The 27747-nt window shown below is 42.3% G+C and overlaps 1 protein-coding gene across 4 annotated transcripts in view; it reads left to right on the top strand.

Moving 5' to 3' along the window:
• The first annotated feature begins 9403 nt into the window (after window positions 1-9403).
• The window catches only part of ccdc71 (coiled-coil domain containing 71), a 29876-nt gene continuing 11532 nt past the window's right edge, over window positions 9404-27747 (top strand). Inside the window, exons 1-2 of one of the 4 annotated variants that reach the window (XM_079510543.1) lie at window positions 9404-9532; window positions 20607-20722. The gene's annotated coding sequence lies outside the window, so the exon portion shown is untranslated. The other 3 variants (XM_079510545.1, XM_079510546.1, XM_079510544.1) reach the window with 3 other exon arrangements.

The raw sequence follows: 27747 nt of genomic DNA, 5'->3' as shown, positions 1-27747 counted from the left end.
GTGTGTGTGTGTGTGAGAGACGCGGCTTTGCCTGTTGTAGCGCCACCATGAGGCTGATTTGAAAACTGTCAAGTGGCATTTCTTCCAAAGCCTAGTGGGAATATGCATGCACAGTTTCACCACAATCGGACACTGCGTTGAGTAGTTGTGGCGATTTGTACAAAGCGGGCTACTCCTGAAAAGTTTAGAAGCCAATTGTAGCCAATGAGGGTGGATTATGAGAAATCAAACAAACCCGTCTTGATCACATGACTATGGAGAGCATGTGTACCGATTTGCGTGAAATTTGGATCAAATCTGAAGGAGTAATATTAGAAAATGTGTTTTACATATCCTGGTGGCGCTATAAAGAGCAGATGTGAAAAATTTCAGGCAAAGGTTTTTCCTTGGCCTCTAGGGAGTTGGCATACAAAGTTATCCACAGATCCATGCAGTTAGAGGTAAAAACACCTTTTGGCCAGTTATAGCGCCACCATGAGGCTGAGTTGAAAATGTTCATGTGGCATTTCTTCCTCGGCCTAGTGGGAATGTGCGTGCACAATTTCACGGAAATCACACGATGTGTTCATGATTTGCAGCATTTTGTTTGAAACTGAGCACTCCTGCGAACTTTGGAAGCCAATCTTAGCCAATCAGGATGGAGTCTGAGAAATCTGAAAGACCTGTTTCGTTAAATGGCTCTAGAGAGACTGTGTACCAATTTGCGTGATGTTTGGACAAAATCTGTAGGTGTACTGTCCAAAAACTGGTTTTGCACAAAGCGGCCTCCTGGTGGCGCTATAACGGGCCCTTCTGGAAATTTTGGGTTAACCTGGTTAACCCGGTCGATGCCAAATTTTGCAGACTCCACCCTGATTGGCTAAGATTGGCTTCCAAAGTTCCCAGGAGTGCTCAGTTTCAAACAAAATGCTGCAAATCATGAACACATCGTGTGATTTCCGTGAAATTGTGCACGCACATTCCCACTAGGCCGAGGAGGAAATGCCACATGAACATTTTCAACTCAGCCTCATGGTGGCGCTATAACTGGCCGAAAAGTGTTTTTACCTCTAACTGCACAGATCTGTGGATAACTTTGTATGCCAACTCCCTAGAGGCCAAGGAATTTTTTTTCACATCTGCTCTTCATAGTCATGTGATCAAGACGGGTTTGTTTGATTTCTCATAATCCACCCTCATTGGCTACGATTGGCTTCTAAACTTTTCAGGAGTACCCCGCTTTGTACCCGTTTTGTACAAATCGCCACAACTACTCAACACAGCGTCCGATTGTGGTGAAACTGTGCATGCATATTCCCACTAGGCTTTGGAAGAAATGCCACTTGACAGTTTTCAAATCAGCCTCATGGTGGCGCTACAACAGGCCAAGCCGCGTCACACACACACACACACACACACACACACACACACACACACACACACACACACGTTTATATTGCTCCTAAACATTTTGCCAAACATCACACACACACACTCCTATCCTCCTGGTGGAGACCTGTGCCCAGAAGGGCATGTTTTCTAGTTTTTACTGATGAGCAAACTTGAGGATTTGATTACTGCCAAATTTGGCAGTGCAGTCATGGGCCAGTAGGCGGAGCCGCGGAACAGCAGGGGGCTCAGGACACAGCCCTGGGGCGATCCTGTGCTCACTGTGATGGTCCTAGATGTTTGGCCGTCGACCCTGACTCTGTTGGCACGTGGGTGAAATCACCCCTCTAAAAGCTCACAATGCTTAATAGACACTCATGCTTTAAAATTATGACAGGCAGTTACTGCCATCAAAATATGACCCCCCAGTCAAAAAACACTTTGTGTTTGAAATAGACACTCATGCTTTCTAAGGTGTGATTAGGGGCCCTACAGATGAATACAAAATCAACATCAACATCAACATCAACATCTTAAATACCGCCAGCATTAATTAATCACTCGATAGCGTACTGCCAAGGTTTTATCGCGCGTAACACTTACTTTGAAGAACAAAATATCCGTAATCGCATGTTACTATGAAACAATTCCGTGTGTGTTGTCATCACTGGTTGTTGTTGTCTCGCTCGGCGGTGGAAAAAGTGGACCGCGAGTATCACAGCGCCTGCTACAGGCCGTTGAAAACGCTTGTCTTGGTCAAATCTTCCCCCTCAATGTCCCTTCCGAGATACAGGCCTCTGAAGACAGGGTGGACAATGCAAGTGGATGCGCGCGCATTTTCAAAAGTGTCCCAGAGTGTTGTTGCGGTAGCAACATCAGCTAGCATTACGATCGGACCTTAAAAATGGATTAAACAATACAAACACGAGAACTACGTGTTCCATGTTTCTGGCGTGGAACGAGAGAAAAGTAGGTTCTCGTGTTCGGCGGGCAGACGGTTAATACTGTCCAATACTTATAGATACGGAGGGGGGTGAAATTATGACAGGCAGTTACTGCCGTCAAAATACAGTACATCGGCTATTTTCAAATGGCCAAAATGGCTCTTCAGGGCAGCTGTTGTGACATACGCATGCGTTCGGGGACATGTCCACACACCACACTCTCCGCTAAGCGGGAGAGGTGTAAAATAAAAAGTGGCGGGCCTTCTACTGGGGTCAGAGGTCAAAAAAGTGCTGTTTCCAGACCAGAGTGGACGCTGGACCAAAGACGGCTCTTCGGGGCAGATGTTAGTGTTGTGACATACGCTCGTGGTCCTCTACCACACCACACTCTGTGTATTCCCATTAACAATGAAGCAATAAATAAGAGCGCCCCTCATTTCACACAGGTGTGATTCTTCCTAGTAAAGATGATTTTCTTTTTGAAAACATATCTTAATCACCATCAACATCGGTATATATATACCTCCGAGCATACACATAAAAAAGACAGCACGACCACAATACTTGCGTGCTCTGCTTGCGCAAGTAATAACTATTTATATAGCACCTTTCTAGACAAGGTCACAAAGTGCTGCACAGCAAATCTATAGTCAGGAGCCTGACTAATTGTAGGCAGAAAATGGATTTATGGTTAGGCCTGTGTACAGTGCATTACAGTAGTCTAAGCTTGATGTGATGAAGGCATGGATAACTTTTTCTGAATTGGGAACTGTTAAAAATGACTTATGTTTCTTAACTGGAAGAAACATGCTTGCAAAACTTTCTTAATTTGGACATTGAATCTAAGGTCAGCGTCAACCGTCAATGATACCCCAAGGTTTTTGGTTAGGGGTAACGTTTGTGGCCAAGCCCGCTAGGCTGTTCAACTTCAACAAGCACGTCTCAGATGACCCCAGGGAATGTAGTGCCCGGAGTCGGTCGGATAGGCAGTTGACCAGAACCACCTGAAAAGCCTTTGGCTGTGGCTCAAATGAGCCAATTGATTGCCAAATCAAGCCTTATCTTGATTTGGCAAATTCCCCACAACTGCCGACCTCCCCCCATATGCCCATATAGGCATACCCATATATGCCCATAGGTGTTGACTTGACACTAAGGTCTCAGGCACTTGCCCGTCAGAGAAGTACAAGTCATGTTCTTTTTTTTTTTTTTAACTAATTTTTATCCCACGATTTTGTAATCCATTTTTCACCCCTGTGTCAATTATCTAATGTGATCCTGGGCTCTACACACCCTCCGCCAACCTAGTCCCCATATATGGGGGACATGGGTAGAGCAACGGACTTGAACTCATGCTGCCTTCATGTCTGAGTGTCCAAGTTGCTCCTTTGCACCTGACAGGGGGGAGGTCCCTGGTTGGACGTAGCGCGTGGAAGGAACACATTATTCGAACCAGTTCCTTTCCCCTCCATCAGGCGCCCCGGCTGGCCAGGGGGGGGCAGTTTAGAGACCAGGATTACTGCATTTTTGTGAGGGTACCTACCCTAGGGGACATGGGGAGAACATGCAAACTCCACAAAGAAAGGCCCTTTCGCCAACCCCGCCTCGGGTATGGGCACTGATGACACGGAGGAGGAAACACGCCGCCAGCACCCACAGTGTCCCGGGACGCAGGACCCAGGACCCAGGACCTTCTAGCTGTGAGGCGACAGCACTACCAACTGTGCCACCGTGCCCCCACAAGTCATGTTCTACTTGCCCAAAGTTAATGCTCACTTGCCCAAAAAGTTAATTACAAAATGATAGGTAAAATTTGACCGTTCATCTTAACATTTGTTTTGTTTCTGGGGCTGTGAAACAAAAAATGACAATTTTTATGCCAAATACTTACATAGCTACAGTATGAATATGACTATGGGTTCACACGTGTTATTGAATATTTTTAGTCCCCCCTACAGTATGTCCAGCTTTGAGGAACACAAACATTGAATGCCATTTATGGCCTAATGGCCAGCACAATAACAAACATTGAAGTCAAAAGTGTAAATACAAACATTGAACACAAAAGTGAGGACGCAAATTGTGATTGGCCAGTATGAGATGATGTATGATGATGTGTGATGATAGCCCCTCACTTCACACAGGTGTGATTTTTTAAGTGTAGCAACACTGAACACAGCACATTATTGGTAAACAGTGCTGTTATTTTATATTCCACAGACCAGAAGACAGAGTGCTCTGGCCATGTGCAGGTGTTTAGACAGATATCTCGTGTTGCGTTTATAGATGTCCCCCCTCAAGCCGCGAGCACTTGCCCGGTTGGTGGGCAACCTGAAAGCAAACTCCAACTGCCCGGAAGTTTTATTTACCTGCCAGGGGCAGGTGGGCAACCCTTAGTGTAAACGCCTGCTGATAACATCAGGGATCTCCATATGAGCATAAAAGGGACAAGGACAGACAGATATAGAGATCTCCATATATACGCATACAGGGACATCGCTGACTATTTCATTGCCCTACGCATGCTATGTTTGTGCTGCCCCGCCGCCGCGAGTGTTGCGTTTCCTCATGCAGATCGGCTAAAAGAAATTAGAAGAAAAAAAATCCATTTAGAAGAAATTCTAAATGGATGTTTAAACTGCAGTTGACAACTGCAGAATGTATAACCTAGCATATTATGTTTACATTTACACTATACATCATCATATTTATTTCCTTTTCTTTACTTTACTTAGAATCTGTATTCATCTAACTCTGCATATCCTTATTTATTTTACTCAGCATCTTATCTTACTCTGCATATTGTTATTTTACTCTCTGCAATCTTATTTATTTTGCACTCTACTTTAGACTCTATCTTCTTATTTATTTTCTTCTAGTAACTGTGTGCCATTACACAATTACCAGCACATTGATATAATGCTGTGCAAGGTAACCCAGCATCCCGGTGTCGTGTATTTTCACACACAACTGACCCTAAACTCAGTAAACTATACTAAACCAGAGAGAGATGAACTCTAAAGCAAGCAGCAAACTGTAGTCATCAGATCGAAGAGAAACAGGCAGAGAGATGAACTGAGATCCCAGAGTTGACCATTTATTGCAGACCAAAGACAGAGAGCTTCGCCGTGGGCCCTGAGCCTGGAGCCCAGGAGCTCCCAGCACTGACCGTAGCCAGCTAAAACTGATGACTTTCACATTGACAATTGACATGATATATACTTTTCACAAAACAACAGTTGAACTCTGGGTGTGGTTACAGATTTACATACAGCATCAACATATTGCAGAGAGATAGCCAAATGGCTGTCCACTGTGTGTTTTGATTCACACCTGAGACCAAGCTTCAAACAGTATAGAACAAAGCCTAGCCACAGGGTACTTCACGAGAACCTCCGAGGTGATTGCTCTCAGAGACCAAGCTCTTCTGACTGTAGACAATGTGTCTACTCTCTCATGAACCATGACATTTAGCACAATAACCAAAGTGTAGTATAATTATTGACAGAATATTGCATTATGGCGTATGGACTATATTTACGATTCCACACCGGCAACTACACTTTCTCAAACAGAGGGGCTCAGCTTTGCAGCAACACTTGAGGAATTCTCTACAAACTATTTTTCAGGAGATGGTAGAGCTTGCATAGGACCAGCATAGGTACAGCTTCTGGACCAAAATTCAGATTGGTAAACTGCTCAATTTGAAGTGCAGCCTGTGTGGGAGGAATAGTTTCCATTGAGAGACATTTTTGAGCAAACAGGTCCTTCCTTAGAGATCATTAACATTTTCAATGTCAGTTGTCTTGCCATACAGAACACAGGTGCATATTTCAATTACTGCAAAACTGTTTGATTCCTGCCTAAGCACTTCAAAAGGATTAACCATACATTTTCTTTTGTATCACATGCTTTAGGTGGTCATTTTGAATTTAGCCAAAAACTCACTTCCTGTTTAAAACATTTTGGGCACCCCTTGTAGGATGCTAAGATCACCCAATTGACATTTGCATGTCATGCTTTTATGCGATTCTTTAGGTGTCTTTTGCATTATCTGTCAACTGTATATGGCCATTTTCAATGTTATCAATAATTCACTTCCTGTTTCAGATTATTTTGGGCACCCCTTCTAGGATGTCTTAGAATGACCCAAGGGACATGTGTGCCAAATGTCATGCTTTTATGTGATTCTTTATAATATAGTTGTCTTTTGAGTAAATCGACAACACTGTACACATTTTCAATTTAGTAAATAACTCACTTCCTGTTTCAGATTACTTTGGGAATCCCCTCTAGGATGTCTTGGAATGACCCAAGGGACATGTGTGCCAAATTGTATGCTTTTTGGAGATTCTTTTGGCGTCTTTTGAGCCAACACTGTAGGTGGCCATTTTGAATTTTGTCCATAACTCACTTCCTGTTTAAGATTTTTTTCGGCACCCCTTCTAGGATGTTTTAGGATGACCCAAGGGACATCTGTACCAAATTTCATGCTTTTATCCGCCGCGTAACGATTCCGACAATAATATCCCTAGGGTAAGTGCTATGGGCCATGATGGAGTCTGAAAAGGTGGGTTTTCAGTCTACGGCGGAAGATTGGGAGTGATGCTGCAGTTCTGACTGCAACGGGAAGTGCATTCCACAGTTTCGGAGCCAGAAGGGAGAAGAGTTTGGGACGTGTGGAGCGTTGTCCCGGCGTTTTTAGTGAGGGTACTTCCAGCTTCCCTACGTTGGCTGATCTGAGTGCGTGGGAGGGTTTGTAGGGTTTAATCATACTTGCAAGATATGGGGGAGCCATACCTTTGGTTGCTTTGAATGCCAGCATCAGAGTTTTGTATTCTGTGCGGGCAGCGACCGGGAGCCAGTGGAAGGAGCGGAGCAGGGGAGAGACATGTGAGAATTTTGGCTGGTTGAAGACCAAGCGAGCTGCGGCATTTTCTAGTTTCCTAAATGCTGTTTAGCTTGCCCCAAATTAAAGCTAAACAGCCGCACCTGAATTGACAAGATGTGCCAGCGCAGGAGAGCCAAGCCAAGGAAGACAGGGCTTTAGTCTTTCGGAAGGTGTACAGGTGATCTTGCTTGGTAGAAATACCTCCAGAACATGTTCTCTTATATCAAAATGAGGGGGTAATTAAAAAATACAGCCCCCATTTCAACTGGCGAAAACTGAAAAATGGAGGAATTCTGCGTGGCCCGAGGTTGATTATCAATTAGGGTGGTATAAAGGTGATCTGTGCCAAATGCCATGCTTGTATCACCAACTGTGGATTAACCATGAGCAGATGTACAGTTGTGCAATTTATCAGCAGCCATATTGGAAAACATGCCACCATATTGGAACTTAATGTTATTTTTGGTAGAAATACCTCCAGAACATATTCTCTTATATCAAAATTAGGGGGAAATCAAATATTCAGCCTCAGCAAAGTGCTATAGTCCAAAACGTAGGTCCAGTTGCAGCCACTGGCGGCCATCTTGACAAATTTAGGAATTCTGCGTGGCCCACGGTTGATAATGAATTAGGCACAGATAAAGGTGATATGTGCCAAATTTCATGTTTGTATCACCAACTGTGGATTAATCATGAGAAGATGTACATTTATGCAGTTTATTGGCAGCCATATTGGAAAACATGCCGCCATATTGAAACCTAAAGTTATTTTGATCTTATTTGGTAGAAATACCTCCAGAACATATTCTCTAATATCAAAATGATGGTGAAATCAAAGATTTACAGTCCTAGCAAAGTGATATAATCCAAAACGTATAGGTCCAATTGCAAACTGGCGGCCATTTTGAAAAATGGTGGAATTCTGCTTGGCCCGAGGTTGATTATCAATTAGGGTCATATGAAGGTCATCTGTGCCAAATTTCATGCTTTTATCACCAACTGAACTGTCATGTCAATTTCCCACCTAGCTATAGGGCGGATTTTCATTGGCTGATAAAAACTTAATTTTTTCACTTAAAAAAATGTACTTCCGATTTGTTGTCCTGATAGGTCAAAAGTTTCATGTGTAGAAGTTTTCGTGCATTTTGATCAAAGATCCTGGGAGGAGATATATTTTAACTGTTTTTCATATAATTCAAAATGGCGGGTGATCTAAAGGTCAGAGATTAAAAGTCAGAACACAAAAGTTGTTCTGCATGAGGAGACACATGTGTATCAAAGTTCCATTGCCAACGGTCAAACGGTTCATGAGCTATGCTTGTTTAAAGTTTGCATTTTCAGATGAGTGCTATAGCGCCACCAATCGTTGTGGGCTTCGTGTCCTCAACATTTGGCATAGCCCTTTGCCACGTTTCATGAAAACCGACTGCACGGTTCAGCCAGAACTGCTATTTTTGGCGGAAGGAGAAGGAGAAGAAAAAAACAGACAAAAACAATAAGGGACCAAGACCCTTCGGTCTTGGTCAAATGTTTAGCGTGGTTGTTTTGTGACTCTCATTCAGGGGGTGGAGTTAGACTTGATACGACTCCACCCCTTCCTGAACGTTTTGTTCTGCTTTGAGCAGAGCTAGGACATTTTGCTAGACCCAAAATATCTAAACCCACCCATAGGCCTATATTATGATAATAGTAGTGGCTCGCACTAATGTGTTCCATAGTCTTGGTATGATTGTACAAACATTTTTGTAATAATATAGGTGGAATTTGACTGAAAAGTCTATTCTTTATCAGACCCAAGGGAGAACAGTCTCCGCCCCTTCTTTGCCTCCATGGGAGACTCCACCCCTTCTATTAGAGTAAATTTTTGCCCCAACAAAGGATTTCCATGTAACCTATAATCTGAATGTATCTGTTGACATGTAAGGCACGTGTAAAGCTCACCAGGATGATCTAAAAATGTCAATGCAACACAATCTTAATTTCAAACAATACTAAAGATTATTATAATAATCAAAATTATTCTCAAAATTCAAGATATAATCAGGTAAAGCTAATTTCTCTGTTGTCAGAAAAATATATAAAAAACTTAGTTTAAAATTATATTGATAAAAAAAAAATGTTTAACATAAGTTAAATGTTAATAATCGTGTGTTACATACATAATGAATGTGTGGGGCTCCCTAACCGATAACTATTTCAGGCCAAAATTACCCCGCGTCCCTCTCCACTCGAGTCCGCTGCTCTGGCTGTCTGTTGTTGCAGCCATTTTACTAGGCAGTATCGGCAGACTCACACTGGATACTACCCACAGGCAGCACCGTTGGAAACGGTAACTAGCTACGTTTATTATGTTTTTTATTTTTCAAATCGTTTAACGTCTTCTTATATATAACATTCGCGTATCGAATAGGCCTATAGCTAAAATATTGACGTTAAAGATGGAGACTTGCTTGTAATGAGTCTTAAAAAAGAGGAAAAACACCAACTAGTTGTTGAGATAGAGCAGAGAAAGAAAGATTGCCTGGTGTTTGAATAGCAAAGCCAGAAGCTGCCAGTCTTTCAAGTCCGCCTAAAAAATTGCGACGTGTTCCATGAGGGACTCGAAGTTGTGAATGTGATGCACAGCATTTTTTTTAAAGCTGTATGGCGGCTATTTTTGTGGAACGTAATGACCAAGAGATTTTTCGCGACGAAGTGGGGGCGCTCGTGAGCCAATTGAAGGAATAACGTGGGTTCGCGCACAATAAGGTAAAAGGTTGTTATTGGTTTTCGTTGAATTAGATGTGATTTACTATGGTTATGCAAATGATATAAACCACAGTTTACAAATTGAATTGCATGTTCAGTTGGATAGGCTAATCATTCACCAAATACATTCAGCCTCCATTTGCACAACTGAGGCAGAAGAGGGTGAATAAAGCCACCTGCATAATGGAGAATACACTCATACTTGTGTAGTGTAGTGTAGTGTGTAGCCCGTCTCCGGACCCCCCGGGTTGAGCTCCTTTGGACCCCTAACCCGTAGGGTCCGGTATCACCGGCTTCAAGCGACATGGGATGCAATCTGATTTACCCTGATTTACCCCTGTGCTGCGGTGTGGGTGTCACGCTGACATATTCCAAAAGAAGCATATGAACGCTATAGGAGACAACGAACCTTCTGACCCCCCCCCCCGCGAACGGCTCAGAAGCCGTTAAGTATTTTTAATGTTTGTACGACCGTTTTGGCAGCTCTGAAATTCTCTCTTCGGTCCCTCCTTGTTGACATCTCGGTTGGCTAGCTGCGCCTACGAGGCGCGTAGGGAGGCGCAGCTAGCCAACCGAGATGCTGGAGGCCGTACAATGGGATGTCAACAAGAGAATTTCAGAGCTGCCAAAACGGTCGTACAAACATTAAAAATACTTAACGGCTTCTGAGCCGTTCGCGGGGGGGGTCAGAAGGTTCGTTGTCAACTATAGCGTTCATATGCTTCTTTTGGAATATGTCAGCGTGACACCCACACCGCAGCACAGGGGTAAGTCAGGGTAAATCAGATTGCATCCCATGTCGCTTGAAGTCGATGATAAGGAACCCTACGTAAAGTCATCAAAATGTCAGAAACTTTAACGTAGGGTTCCGAAAGGAGCTATGTAGTGTGTTACACACTACAAAACAATCCAGTCAATACTTTAGATTTTCAACCTCAGAAGAAAACAAATTGTTTTACACCAACATGAAATACAGGCTGTTCAACATAATGTACATTTATTTGTGGAGGTAATGCCAAGTGCTGGTTTCTTCTTAACACTTTGAGTGCCACCTTGTGGCCAAAAAATATGAAATGAGACCCAGTAGTAGTTTCTGAGAAAACGGCATCTAAAGATGCGTGTGCACCCAAACAGGGCGGGCGGGGCCCTAGCAACCGGGCCTAGCAACCAGAGCTATTCCAAAAATGGAAAACAGCAAGACCTTCTTATATCGATACACGCTTTAGAACGAGTACTCGTCCTGAGCACCAAACGTTTTTATTTGATAGAACGAGTATACTCGGTTAACACTTTAAACACAAGCCCCCAGAAACGAGAGGAAGAACTGAAGCGCAATCGACATGCTGGCCGATCATAGGTACTGCAGCGTATTTCGGCTGGGGATAGACACGTGCACAAGGGATTATTTTTTTCGTCCAATGGACTTGACTCACAAGCTTGAGCACGGAGGTGACACTACTGCGCATGCGAGAGGACACACAACACGGCACAGAGGCCCCGAATATAGTCCCCACCCATCACACTTTTCAAACCTGGAAGAAGGGGTGAAAAGGGAGTAAGTGCTGAGTGAGTAACTCCCTGCAAGTGGATGGGAGGGGATTTCCAGTTAACCTGAATCCGCCAGATGGAAGAGGCTTGGATGAGACTGTGGGATGGTGTCTATCACCGTCTGGGCGTGCTAACTCCAACCAATCATATTGACCTGTCTACATGATGTATAGTAGCTGTGCTAGCAGGAAAGTAAACACTATAACCCTGCAAAACAAAAGAAAGTTAACACATTTATCGCTGGACGTTTTCCATCATTTACATCGGTTCACGGTTTTTCACTAACCTTTGAAGAATCACCCGCTTGTGAACATAGCTCCATTTCACGAAAGTCTGCCTTAACTCTTTGAGAGTTTCATGGATTTCTATATAGTTTTTAGACTTCTCTATGGCAGAATGGCGTTTTTGAATGATTTATTGAAAATTCTCTGTTGTGAATGTGTGACAACGAAAGACCTTCAGAGAAAGCTTGGCTTGTCTGCTTCCAGGAAAAAAATGAACTGAGTTGATAAAATGTTTAGTTTCTGTGTTGGAAGCCATTTAAAAGAGCCTGCATTTACACTGGGTAGTGTTTCTAGGACAACAAAAAAAGTTATGCCCGGTTGAAGTTTTATTTTCTAAATAACTTTTTTTCTGCTGGGCGTACATAGCCATGCAATATCTCATTTTAAAGGGTGAGTTGTCTAGTTCAATTAAAATAAAATAAAAAGTTTCTCACATGTACCACTGTAGATATTTTGCCATCTATAAATAGCATGGTCAGTCATGATCAATCTGACCTATCCAGCTAAAAGTCCCCCTAGCTCTGAAATGGAACATCATATAAACTCAATTCTTTTTTGGGGTAAAATTAGACATTCTAACGCACATTTTGATATATACCATGTTTACATAGTCTTACCAGTACCTTGTCTATTCATGCATGTATCTCAAAAACCTGTTGTGAAGAAACAGTTTTGATAAAAAAAACACATCCAAGGACATTGTTTTGATATGACTTTGTGCCCATGATATGTATCAAAATATAGACTTGAATGTATACTGTATTATAACAAAAAATTGGGTTCTTACCATCTACCGTTACAGAGTAAATCACAGTTGAAACTCGCTTAGTCAAACCATAAACCTCAGAATAGTGAACAAAATAGCCATGACAGGTCTAACTCATTGTAAAAGCGTCTTTTATTTTTTATGACTACTAACATAATACAATTATAATAAATATTACAGAAAATAAATAGGCCTACATACAAAACAGTTGTCCCCAAACTCCCCAGTGTCCCCAAACCACTGCATTCCAGTTGTTCTTGACGGTGTGTGTGTGTGTGTAGGCTAAATTAAAAAAAAACAACAACTGAAATGAATGAATGCATCCGGTTCAGTGTCGGAGAACTCCATCGCAGTCTTGACTCTTCGTCTTCATCATCATCATCATCATCATCATCCTCCTCCTCCTCCTCATCTGATGCCAGTTCTAAATATATAAAAATAAACATTTAGCTGTAGTCAGCCCGGCCAATAGCCAGTTGGGGGGGGGGGGGGGGACGTAGGCTATCTGACATCATCGTCATCATCATCATCACACGGAGACACACTAAACAATGTACAATCATGATAGTATACAATATTCAATGAATGCGATTATCATGCAAGCTCAGACGTCAATGAAACGTCATACAGATCTTATATAATACGCTACTGTTAGCTTCACTCCCCGTCCCCCCTCCGATCCTTGTAGCAAGGTCATCAACAACCACGCGTTGCTTCAGTAAACGATGCATGTTTGTTCTCCGTCTTTGTAGACAGTAAATAAAAGGAGCGAACATTACTCTAAAGATCAGATCGCCTATAAGGCACGCTACAATATAAAATACTTGTACTGCCATGCGTGCATGCCTGCTACGATACATTTGTACTGCACCGACCAACCGATCGACACCACCATCCAGACATTAGCCAGCACCAATGCACCGACCGACACCAACCCCCCCCATTAGCCAGCACCTTTGGTGCTGGCTAATGGCTGGGGGCCATCGTGGTGAGTCATTCTGGCGTCATGATCTGACTAGTAGTAGTAATTATCCAAGCATCTATTTGTAGCGATCATCTTATGATTTCTGATCACTATAGAAGGATCTACAATAAGATTACCTCAAAACATTCCGGGTTGATCGTCTTCTTCAATGGTTTCCCGGTATAGCTCATCGGACGACGATGGGGAGACAATGCAAAAAGGAGGGAGGGAGCAGCGAGTCTCGCTGTAAGCACTGGACCAGGGCTACTCCGCCTGGAGAAGGCGACTGGGACGCGTATGGATCAATACTACTACCACAAAACTCGCTCAAATAAATAGTACTGCTTTCAACTTTTTCTGCTAGAAAATCGCTCGGGCGAGACGGGTAAACAGGCAAAACAATGAAAACTATGAAGATTCCCTCTGCCCCCACTGTTTACAGGGGGTGGGACCAGCTTCCAATGGCAACACGTACACGTGTGTCACGTGACACGGGTTTTCTGGGTAATGTAGTTGGAATATAAGCTCAGGAATTTAAACAGCGCTTCGGAGCATATTAATATGTTTAGATTAATCAAAAACGGCGAAGACGCCAATTGGCGTCATTGATCATTTACGGAATTCTGATGAAGACGCCAATTGGCGTCTTTCATCTTCTAAGGGTTAAAAATAAAATAGTGCGATAGTTTGTCATAGTGTCCAAAAATATTCCACGGTCACGATCAACAACAAGAAGCAAGAACCGAAACATGTGACGTAATCCTGAGTGCGGAAAATCTTGTATGTCTTAAAAGTTATCAATCGGCCGATAAAACAAAAGTTGTGTTCAGCAGGGAAAGGGGTCTAATTTCCGGTGCCCTCTCTATTATTTTGACCTGTTTAACTTTAAACCTCACATTTAGGTGTTTCTGACCCATTTCGAAATGCAATTCAAATATAGTATAGGATAGGATCGCTTTGGCCCACTTGCCATGGTATCAGAATTGCGATAATTTTCTTAAATACTGTCAATGTTTTGTTACCTTGTGCTTGTATTTTGTTTTAATATCCAGGTATGGATCTATACATGTAGCTAGCTTGATAAGGTCACGACAAAGCCACTGTCTGGTGGTGGTATCCATCCCAATACCTAAGATTGAATTAAACTAGGTTCGTAATTTCATACATTGTTTATCCAGTTAGCACTCTGTAATGGTTACTAATATTCTTCAGCTTAACTCTTTGAGAGTTTCATGGATTTCTATATAGTTTTTAGACTTCTCTATGGCAGAATGGCGTTTTTGAATGATTTATTGAAAATTCTCTGTTGTGAATGTGTGACAACGAAAGACCTTCAGAGAAAGCTTGGCTTGTCTGCTTCCAGGAAAAAAATGAACTGAGTTGATAAAATGTTTAGTTGTGGTGTTGGAAGCCATTTAAAAGAGCCTGCATTTACACTGGGTAGTGTTTCTAGGACAACAAAAAAAGTTATGACCGGTTGAAGTTTTATTTTCTAAATAACTTTTTTTCTGCTGGGCGTACATAGCCATGCAATATCTCATTTTAAAGGGTGAGTTGTCTAGTTCAATTAAAATAAAATAAAAAGTTTCTCACATGTACCACTGTAGATATTTTGCCATCTATAAATAGCATGGTCAGTCATGATCAATCTGACCTATCCAGCTAAAAGTCCCCCTAGCTCTGAAATGGAACATCATATAAACTCAATTCTTTTTTGGGGTAAAATTAGACATTCTAACGCACATTTTGATATATACCATGTTTACATAGTCTTACCAGTACCGTGTCTATTCATGCATGTATCTCAAAAACCTGTTGTGAAGAAACAGTTTTGATAAAAAACTCATCCAAGGACATTGTTTTGATATGACTTTGTGCCCATGATATGTATCAAAATATAGACTTGAATGTATACTGTATTATAACAAAAAAATTGGGTTCTTACCATCTACCGTTACAGAGTAAATCACAGTTGAAACTTGCTTAGTCAAACCATAAACCTCAGACTAGTGAACAAAATAGCCATGACAGGTCTAACTCATTGTAAAAGCTTGTCTTTTATTTTTTATGACTACTAACATAATACAATTATAATAAATATTACAGAAAATAAATAGGCCTACATACAAAACAGTTGTCCCCAAACTCCCCAGTGTCCCCAAACCACTGCATTCCAGTTGTTCTTGACGGTGTGTGTGTGTGTGTAGGCTAAATTTAAAAAAAAAACAACAACTGAAATGAATGAATGCATCCGGTTCAGTGTCGGAGAACTCCATCGCAGTCTTGACTCTTCGTCTTCATCATCATCATCATCATCCTCCTCCTCCGATGCCAGTTCTAAATATATAAAAATAAACATTTAGCTGTAGTCAGCCCGGCCAATAGCCAGTTGGGGGGGGGGGGGACGTAGGCTATCTGACATCATCGTCATCATCATCATCACACGGAGACACACTAAACAATGTACAATCATGATTGTATACAATATACAATGAATGCAATTATCATGCAAGCTCAGACGTCAATGAAACGTCATACAGATCTTATATAATACGCTACTGTTAGCTTCACTCCCCGTCCCCCCTCCGATCCTTGTAGCAACGTCATCATAACCACGCGTTGCTTCAGTAAACGATGCATGTTTGTTCTCCGTCTTTGTAGACAGTAAATAAAAGGAGCGAACATTACTCTAAAGATCAGATCGCCTATAAGGCACGCTACAATATAAAATACTTGTACTGCCATGCGTGCATGCCTGCTACGATACATTTGTACTGCACCAACCAACCGATCGACACCAACCCCCCCCTCCAGCCCTTAGCCAGCACCAATGCACCGACCAACACCATTAGCCAGCACCTTCGGTGCTGGCTAATGGCTGGGGGCCATCGTGGTGAGTCATTCTGGCGTCATGATCTGACTAGTAGTAGTAATTATCCAAGCATCTATTTGTAGCGATCATCTTATGATTTCTGATCACTATAGAAGGGCATTTTCTACAATAAGATTACCTCAAAACATTCCGGGTTGATCGTCTTCTTCAATGGTTTCCCGGTATAGCTCATCGGACGACGATGGGGAGACAATGAAAAAAGGAGGGAGGGAGCAGCGAGTCTCGCTGTAAGCACTGGACCAGGGCTACTCCGCCTGGAGAAGGCGACTGGGACGCGTATGGATCAATACTACTACCACAAAACTCGCTCAAATAAATAGTACTGCTTTCAACTTTTTCTGCTAGAAAATCGCTCGGGCGAGACGGCAAACAGGCAAAACAATGAAAACTATGAAGACTCCCTCTGCCCCCACTGTTTACAGGGGGTGGGACCAGCTTCCAATGGCAACACGTACACGTGTGTCACGTGACACGGGTTTTCTGGGTAATGTAGTTGGAATATAAGCTCAGGAATTTAAACAGCGCTTCGGAGCATATTAATATGTTTAGATTCATCAAAAACTGTGAAGACGCCAATTGGCGTCATTGATCATTTACGGAATTCTGATGAAGACGCCAATTGGCGTCTTTCATCTTCTAAGGGTTAAAGGGAAATTTATGGTATATCTATTGTATTTTCCAGCGTGTGGGGTAACTAGGATAACACTCGCTTTTATGGTCTGTATTTGCTCACATACTCCTAACACCGGGGCTCCACCGGGCGCGTCAGCGTCGCGTCTCCGTCACCGTCAGGGAATGTTCCCTTTTTAATCAATGAAGGGTGGCTCCACTACCCGCGTTGCGTTGCGTGACTGCATTAAAATTGCCCCGGTTCGTTTTTTGACGCACGCGACGGAGATGCAACGCGTCCGGTGGAGCCCCGGCGTTACACTTCCTGGCAATACTTTGTGCAGACTATCTAGCCTATAATACAACCATTGGCATATTGTTTTCCTTTCCCAAAACCTAATAAACACCACCACATTGAAAAAAACGTTACTGTTAGCTCAGTGTTGTTCTTTGAGACACATACAGGTATTTCGGGGCTTGACAGAACCCGCAATTTTTTGTCGGGTGAAGCAACACAGCTTTCACCATTGGAATTGCATTACGGAACGTATGCATTTTTTAAATTTTATCATAGCGCACCATATGGTGAAGTATGCAGTGTGTAGTTGCAGGTAATTGCAACAACCACCGATCTTGTGAAAAATTAATACACGACTGCCAAATAATGTAAACTTGCTGCGATCCTGTCAAATTGTGTCAATAATCTTACTCTTTGAGACATGCTAGAATTGTCACTGTATCCGGTGTGTGGACACACCACCGAGTACGTTACTTGCACACCGATTGAACCGTTTTCAATACGTTTTTCTTTGTGTGGCATGACACGATCCTGATCATGACGATTTTGCCGGGTCAAACAAGGAATCACGTGACGTTGATCCCCTTCCCCTATTTGCTCATACAGTACTAGTACTAGGACATGACCTATATGTAGGCAGAAGAATAATGAAGATATCCGATATAAAAGGAAAATGTTTCATTAGCTGTTAAACTGCTATCATTAGCCCGCTAGCCTAAATAATTACAAAGTTGAAACATTCGTTTCAACGTTCTGCCCTCGCTGCTTTGAGGCACGGTTAGGCAGAACGATAACTCCGGACAAGGTGTAACAACTCTTTTACTCAAGTCCCAGGGTAAAACTGTAACGAATACAAATACAACAAAACATAATAAGTTCACACCTGTATCATGTCCTGAGTTACAAAAGTCTCTTGGTCGCCATGACCTAAAGCAAACAGGAAGTCAGCCATTTCAGCCATTTTGAATTTATTGTGACGTTTTAAATGGTAAATGGTAAATGGTGCATTTATATAGCGCCTTTATCCAAGGCGCTTTACATAGATTGTGCATTATACATTCACCCATTCACACACATTCATACACCGATGGTGGCGGAAACCATGCAAGGCACCAACCAGAACATCAGGAGCAATTAGGGGTTCAGTGTCTTGCTCAAGGACACTTCGACACTAACTCTGGGGGAGCCCGGTTTCGAACTGGCAACCTTGCGGTTTCCATCCAGCCACTCTACCCCTGAGCCACCGCCGCCCTGTTGGTGTAATTTATGCCATTTTCACGTGTCGCACATTAACAAACTCCTCCTAGCAGGATGGTCAGTTCCAAATCAAACTCGGATCAGCATGCACAAAAGACCTTGAACAGAACGATGAAAAGTTATCAAAATCGTGAGTTTTTGTAAAATGGCGTGACCGTGGCACAAACTTCAACGTCAAACAGGAATCTTCTGATTGGTTGATATTTTATGTTTTTTTTTATTTTTTGTTGTAACTTCTCAACTATCTTGGGATGAACTCGTAAGAACTCACCAAGATTTGGCTTTTAGTGACTAGTTTTTGAATTTTCGCACGGTGTTTGCCGGTATGGGTATAAGGTTTTAAAAAATCTGTTTGCATTAGGGTAGGCAATAGGTATGGCTGAAAACCAAAATAATTGATAAAATAGATTTTTCAATGGATTCTGTTACTATTGGGTTTGCTAAATAACATACAATTTATTTTAGGAAAACATCGTTTTTAAGATGGCGTCCACGATGGCTGCCAGGAGCTAAAATGCCTTTGAACTGAGATTTAATTTGTAATGTCATAACAATTATGCCCTTGGTAACTACTTTTAGAATGGTGTTGGGTATGGGCATAACTTTAAGGTTTTCAAAAACGATCGCAAACGAATTTGGCTCGCCCCTAGTGGTCGGAGAGATGATAATGTCTCATATCTCATTTAGTCGTGTTCTACAATACAATTTAAGTGTCACCTTGTAAGACTACAAATCGCTAGGGCCCCATTTACACTGGCAGCCAAATCTAGCCTGATTCAGATCTGTGTCACATCAAGACTGAAATCCAAGTCTAAAGGTGGCCTTACACTAGCCGATAATCGGGCATTTTTGACGCTCGGGGGGTGCCCGACCGCTCAAAGCGTGATCGGGATCGGCCCGATCAACATTAAGAATGTTTGATATTTGCTCTGCCCCGCTCCGATTATCCTGTAGTGTGTGTGGTGCTATCAGATTTCAGATTGGAAAAAAAATGGCTAGTGTAAGGCCACCTTAAATGCAGACAGGTCACATACAAGACTTGAGCCACATTCAGAGGTGGTTTAAAATCTGTTTCGAATCTGATTTGAGGTGATCTATCCCAATCTGAATGCAGCAACCTGATCTAAATAATTCCATGCGACTTGTATGTGACCTGTCTGCATTTAGAACAAATCAGATTCCAATATGGATGTGGCACAGATCTGATTCAGGCTGGATTTGGCTGCCAGTCTGAACATGCAGATCAGATCTGGTCACTTGAAAACGGCAGTGTGAATGGCCGAGCCAAAAGATCAGATTTGAGAAATAAACCACATTTGAATCAGATTTGACTGAATGTGACTGCAGTCTAAATGAGGCCTTACAAATCTCACAGTACATATTTTAAACTGTTAACATAGAAAAATGTAGTTGTAGTTATGGGGAAAAGTCCACAGGAGCTCACAACCAATCAGTGAGCAGCAAGGAAGTGCCTTTTGCAGCCCCTATTTGAAGAGCTAATATCAAACTAGAAAGTACAAAATGTTGATACTAGTGTTAAGATGTAGATAGTTTTTTTTAGTGTTGATAGTGTCCATTATTACTAGTTGAGTGTTGATAGTGTATTAACTATTCTCACACAGTCATAATGGAGATATAATATAATTAACAATACATGCGACATAAATCATTGTGTATTTTTGTCCAATGTTGATTATTTACATCCAGTCAAATGTGTGACTACATCAGCAGGCCCTTATGAATAATTATGAATCATGATTTAATTTAATTCACCTGTGTGAATTGTGATTATCATTTAACTCCACACGCAACTGTTAATCATTTTGGTGACACAGTTGGGCTCCTGCTCTGTCCTGAATTTCATTCAATATGACATATGCTATAATAACAATATAACGGTGCATTACAAATCTTAATGTTCTTGTTTGAAACTTAAAACGGTACATAAAATTGTGTATTATGTAACATTAAAGTGACAAATAATCAATGAAGTAACATAAACGCATTCTCTCTCCCTCTGTCTCACCGTGCGCAAGACACAAACAGCAGCTGATGTATATCCATCGATCCCATAGGCAGAGGGGACGGGATGGTTGGCTGAGACTGATTGGCTGAAACACCAGCCTCCATTTAAGAAAACGTCAAAATAAAGGTAGTATAAAAGCCATTTCATGATGTCTTTAAGAGTGTTGATAATGTTAAGTATTTATAGTGTTAAGCGTGTTTCTAGTGTTATGTATTATAGTGTTGATAGTGTTAATTATTGAACTGTTAACGTTTATGAACATTTGTCAACATTTTTATCTTCCCATTTTCCCCATTTTTTGAGTGATTAAGAGTTTAATCTCAAAGTACAACAGATATATATTTTTTAAATACGGTTTTAGCCAATCTGACCATGGCTATTCTTTTGCGCACATGCACATTGTGGGGAGTAGCTACATTTAAATAATTTGGTAAAAATGTACGGCGGCCATTAGCTGAATGGGTAGGAACCAGATGGTCCTGCTTTCAGGCATGTACGCTTTTGCGCATGTGCATTGAATTACTTTGATTCATTAATTATTTTTGATTAAGTTTGAATAATTCATTCTTATTTTTGCCCTCAAAATAGAAGAGGGGAGAAGTTGTTCAACAACAAACACATGCACATGCCCATGAGTTGGTGGGGGGATGGAAAACCCTGGGTAGACCTATTGCCTGCAACCTATACGTATCACGATACAGAGGCAATAGTTATTATTACAATTGCGTTAATACATTTCTGTTTACTTGGTTAATAGCATACTTCTGTAGAAGCAGAAATCTGTTTACAAATCTGTTTATAGAGCACCGAAGTCTGACGTCACTTTCAGTAGATGGCGCCAGTCCACAGGTTCATGTATTTTTTAATTTGCATTGAAATCCCCATAGGGGGATTTTAGGTTGCTTCTTATAAGAACTGGCCTTTCTGTCAGGGGGGTGGCTTTGCGTCGTCAATGATGTCCATTAATATTTGATTCGGTTTCTGGAGAAAATGGAATTAATGTGGCCACAAAAGCCTTGAAAGTATGAAAGCAATGTTGCTGCTAAGGCCGCGCAAAATAATACATTTGTCTCCGGTTGCCGACCGACTCTATTAAATATGCGCGGCCCATATTATTTTATTGGCATTTGCTGGAGAAAAAAAAAGTCAATTTCCGACCGAGTCACTCAGACCAAAAAGGTCTTTATATATGGATATATGCAGCCCAACAAAACGTAGCCTACACCTGCCCAAAGCTTTTCGACGTACTCGACTTGGGCTACTACGAGAGAGAAAAGTCGGCTTCTCCGTCACGGAGAGCACGACAGGTGGATTGATAGTTGACTGTGTACTGGTTTGTCTTGTGCTGATTTGAATGAAAACACCGGCGTGCAATTATACTTTATATACGGATCCCGACAACAGTGTTATCCCATTCCCCACACATGGGAAAAATAATATTTATTTTGCGACCCATCCTTCCGCGAAAACATATAATAAAATAAAATCCCTACCGACTCAGCCCAAAAATGACAGCCAACCGGAGACCAAACTATTATTTTGCTTGGCCTAATATACGCCACACCCAGCTGTCAACACATTGCGTTCCTGTGATTCCTCGTTGACGTAAGCTCAGCTGGCAGTGACTCGACTCATAGTAACCACAAAACATTAAATATCAATAAAAAAACTAATGCTGGGCCGTTATCTGCATTAACGTGCTGCGTTAACGCGAGACTCTTATCGTGCGATAAAAAAAAATATCGCCGTTAATCTATTCTCAAAGTTGGGTCTGGGAGCTCGGTCTCTGTAACTGCAAGTGTAGCCTTAGGGCCGATTCATACTCCTATTTTACCGCTGTTTCGGCGCTGTAGTGCCGAAATGATTTCGGCTCGCCAGAAGGTTTTAGTAGCACCGAAGAGCCGACTTTAGGACGGTACCTGCCCCCCCGAACCTCAAATGACGTCACATTGTAGGCTCTACAGAGCCGAACCGACTTTTATTCGACTCTAAAATAGGAGTTTCCTTAGCCTGCTTCAAATGGAACCAAAGGACCCTTTTCTAAAAATAAACTGTACAAATCTGTACAAATGGACTAGACTACCCCGCGCTGACCTCCGCGGGGACCCCCCTTATCCGCGGACCCCCACACAGACTACCGCGGGCTGTGTGGAGGCCAGATCATGTCAGAAAATCAGAAAGTCAGAAAATAAGTTTAAAATTAGCAACTATAGTGCTGACTGTCAAACATCATTGTTCAATGTTGTTTTAGAGCAGTGGTTCTCAAACATTTTCATCTCAAGGACCACCAATATTTTAAAGAAACTTTACAGATAAACAAGTCCAAAGTAGCTTATAATGACTAGACTTGGCAACACTGTGAACCGTTCCACAAGCTCACAATATGAAATATAAGGTATTAATAGGCTAGTTGTATTGTTAATATCCATAATTAGGGCAAGGACTTAAAGCTGCTATAAGCAATAATATGTCAAAATGTTAATGACCTTTTTATTTTTTTGGTATTCACACAGCCAGCAATGGGTAGAACGCTCCCAAAAAATATGTTGTCTCTGTGACACATCTAGGGGCTGCAATCTGCATTCAAAGATTTTCCTAGAAACTTTGTCATTGGTCCATTTGCCTGTCTGCTTCCTGATTGGTTAGTCACTGCGACCAGGTTTTTTTTCGACCAATGACAAAGCTTCTAGGAATATCTTTGAATGCAGATTGTGGCCCCTAGATGTGTCACAGAGACTAAATTATTTTTGGGAGCGTTATACCCATTGCTGGCTGTCTGAATACCAAAAAAATAAAAAGGTCATTAATATTTTGACATATTATTGCTTATAGCAGCTTTAAGGACGTTCTCAAGGACTTACTTCTGGTCATTATTTAGGTAGCGCACACATATTTTGAATGCCTTTGGCAGACTTCAAATGAGCCATTTTAATCGTGATTAATCGCGATTAACTCCAGGATTGCAGTGAGATTAATCGCGATTTAAAAAAATGAATCTATGCCCACCACTAAAAAAAACGTAATTAACATGTCAGTTTCTGTTGTGCGACAGGCAGCTGCAGCCACCCCGCCTACCCGGAAATGTAGTCTCTGGGTTGTTTGACTCATTGCTAGCGCTTTGGGTATATTTGTACATTTCCACCTTCAGTCGATGCTTCATATCCATATGAGTGAAAAGGCCTGGATGATCGGTTTATTTTTCTAACACAGTTCTTATAAGAAATCTAAAATCCCCCTATGGGTATTTCAATGCAAATAAAAAGTACACGAACCTGTGGACTGGCGCCCTCTACTGACAGTGACGTCAGGACTTTGGGATTATTTTTAAGTAGATTGTAAAAAAGTGGAGGTCCTTGCTCTTTACATGAAAATGTCTGAGAACCACTGCTCTAAAACAATATTAGACAATGTAGTTTGACTGACCTGCCCTTGTTGCTTCTTTTTGGCTTATTTCTATAGACCTGGTTGCTTGTTTCTTGCAACAGAATCTAGCAACACTGGCTACTAGCTAGTGGCTATCAATGTTATGCTAGCTGGCTCTGCGTCACGACTACATTTGTGTGGTTAGCAGGTTAGGGCTGCATGATTTGGGATTGCACTGGAATGGTTGGCATGGGCATGGGCGCCGTTTACACTCTAGCAGCACTTCGGGGGGAGGGGGGGGGGCTGGCGTGCCAACCATTCCAGTGTGATCCCAAATCACGCGTTGGGGCCCCTTACCACACCAATGATTCGCCATGCAGCTTGCAACTACGTACCATAGAATGGTGCTTAACTGGACATATCACACACAAGCCAAGCGCAAAGGTGTGCGAGCTCCACAGCAATGATTTTTGCGATGTATGTACTGTAAACCTGTTGGGTGCAGACGAACAGACACACAACACACACACACACCAGAGCCGGCAAGTTGTAACACACAAACACACACGGACGGATAACTTTGATGGAAACTAGCGTTTTCTAATGCCAATAAAGCTCCTTTTGAATTGAATAACTTGCGACTAGGGATGTGGACGGCTCAGTATTTGGCAAATCGATTAATCGAGGGCAAAAATCGGCGTGCCAATGGATTTTTACGCAACCATGCATTCCTTTAAGCAACACAACTTCTGCAGCTGCACCATATGTTTAGAATTTGCATCAAAGCCCAATAATAAAATAAACTTTATTTTGTAAATGTGGTAAATTATATACCATTCACCATACAAACTTAACCAAAATACTGGAGAGCGACGAGAGAATTGTGAGACGGCACGACAGAGCAGATTAGATGTTCCTTGATGTTTATTCAGCAATACAGCACAGCATACACCTCCGGACAGCCTGACGCCGTCCGGTGAACTGACTGACCCAATGACATAGAAATCTAACGGTTTAAGTACATTTCCACAGACAAGAGGTGAGAATAGAGGCGTGTTCACAGCTCTTCTGAAGACAAGATGCTGACCCTTTGATCAACCATTCCAACAGTGACCACTTTGAACCCCTGTTTAGCATTTGATTGCCCTAGGTGTGACACCCAGGAACTCAGACTCAAACCATCGACACCCCTGTCCGGTCCTTGCATATCAAAGACAGACGGAATGGCTAGTACAATTAAGCCAGCCAGGTAGTCTGACCTACTAAACAACAGTTGAGTATATTTGTTCAAACATAGCCTATGTCCAAGAGAATTATTGATTCATAATTCACCACATTCCCCCTTTGACAGACTCAGTCTGTCACTATGAAATATGGAACCATAATTCTCTTCCCTTACCACCCCCCTCGATCCTCAGCTCAACAATACATTCAAGACACCAGAATAACATCAGTACAGTACAGAATTCCCCAACATGGTTTTCAAACACAGACATTCAAGATTACACAACTTGACATAAATGATTTTCATTACAGTAAGTTACAAATACAATTCCGTATCAGTGGAGAATTCTCTTTGCGTTATTTCAAACTCTTATGGCTAAAAATGTTACAGAACAATGAACACATCACATGGACCCCTCTTCTTGGAGACCCACACACAACTGCCGTCACTTCGTCAAATTCGACAAAGCAAAGACCAAATATCTCAGCTCGTACTATGCGCACAAACAAAGAAAATCGCATTTTAAGCCCTAGAGAACCACAAAGAGTAAAACTAAACCCTCTTTAAACACTGTTAATATTCGGCTGTCAATTGCCCTGTAATTTAATCACTATCCTGACAAGTAATCTTAAACAATGGATAAAGGAAAATTATTAGTAAGTTACAATTAGCTGACGTTTAAACAAGACATTGCCGCTTTCCGCCCCATTAGAGCATTTTTGATATGCAATAACATACACGTTTTTACTAATAAACTCTGCTATCACAAGGCTGGTACATAGTAAATGAACACAATATCAAAATAAGTCCCTGACTTATCCTGACCAAAAAGATAAAAAAGAAAATAACATTGAAAAGCCAGAGTTTAACTATAATAACACGTATTCTCTCCATATCTCTAGGAAAACACCTATTTGATTCACAATTAGGCTACTTATGAACCAACTTACCTAATTATACGACAAAACATACCAACATGAGGCCTATTAATTCATGTTGAAACAAACACGACGCACAATTTTGTAATCAGAAGGAAGGAATGTCCGTCTCCCCTCTGATATGAACAAGGAAATTCTTCTGTATGCTGCATTCCCTAGTTACCTTGAAAGTTCGCTTCAACCGCACGGACCAAGTTGAGAAAATGTTCACCGCTGTTTTCGCTGAAAGTTCTCGAAGCAAACTATCTCATCATCATCTCCCCCCTCCCAGCTCTGAATCATCATCAGAGATGGGAAAAGGCCCGAACACCGTCATCACAGACCCCACACGAGAAGGTCTGCGAAGGCCCTCGGCTTGTGTTGTCAGTCGGCCAAGGAAAGTGGAAACCGCCGCGCCAAGCGTCGCGTCGGGATGATTGGTCTCCCCTCCCCCGGGAACGCTGGTGTCCCCGCCGCGCCGCATCGCCCCTCTGCTCGCCGTCCCCCGCGCCGAGGTGAAGATCGAAGGCCCCTCCGTGTGGCTGTTGCTTCGTCGACCGCTCCGCTCGTCCACCCGTCGCCGGCTGGAAAGTGACGCACGTCGCCGCTGCGCAAACACTCCTCATCGGTGGTCCGTCGTCCTCATCCCTCGTTCCGCTGGAACTCGATCGTCGTCCACAAAACTCGCTGATTAGACTGAATAAAAAAGCCCTGGCTCTGTTCCATCTGACGTGAAAAACAAGTCAACACGGCGGGTTTCCAAGGCACCATCTGTGGTAAATTATATACCATTCACCATACAAACTTAACCAAAATACTGGAGAGCGACGAGAGAATTGTGAGACGGCACGACAGAGCAGATTAGATGTTCCTTGATGTTTATTCAGCAATACAGCACAGCATACACCTCCGGACAGCCTGATGCCGTCCGGTGAACTGACTGACCCAATGACATAGAAATCTAACGGTTTAAGTACATTTCCACAGACAAGAGCTGAGAATAGAGGCGTGTTCACAGCTCTTCTGAAGACAAGATGCTGACCCTTTGATCAACCATTCCAACAGTGACCACTTTGAACCCCTGTTTAGCATTTGATTGCCCTAGGTGTGACACCCAGGAACTCAGACTCAAACCATCGACACCCCTGTCCGGTCCTTGCAAATCAAAGACAGACGGAATGGCTAGTACAATTAAGCCAGCCAGCTAGTCTGACCTACTAAACAACAGTTGAGTATATTTGTTCAAACATAGCCTATGTCCAAGAGAATTATTGATTCATAATTCACCACATAAACAAGCGACACACAAGACTGTATCAGAAATGACATTGGACAGGTGGAAAACTATGAAAACCAGCAGGAAGCTGTCACACACTTCCTGTTGGCACTTGGCAGGAAGCTGTCACGCACTTCCTGTTGGCAGGAAGCTGTCACACTTTGCTGTTAACGCTTCCTGTTAACACTTCTGTTACTCTCTTGCACACACACACACACACACACACGCACACGCACACACACAATTAGTGTTAAGCCAGTTCAGTTGTGGTAGATCAGCTCAATTGATGTCCAGCACATCTGAAACTCAGTTTGGTAGAGTGTCTCTATGTGTGCACATCTGTATGTTTTTTGTGTCCATATCACTAGGC

Source organism: Electrona antarctica, assembly GCF_951216825.1.
Source record: "Electrona antarctica genome assembly, chromosome: 9".
Classification (NCBI taxonomy): Eukaryota; Metazoa; Chordata; class Actinopteri; order Myctophiformes; family Myctophidae; genus Electrona; species Electrona antarctica.
Note: the sequence above shows the minus strand (reverse complement) of the source record. Positions and strands in the feature narration are given on the sequence as shown.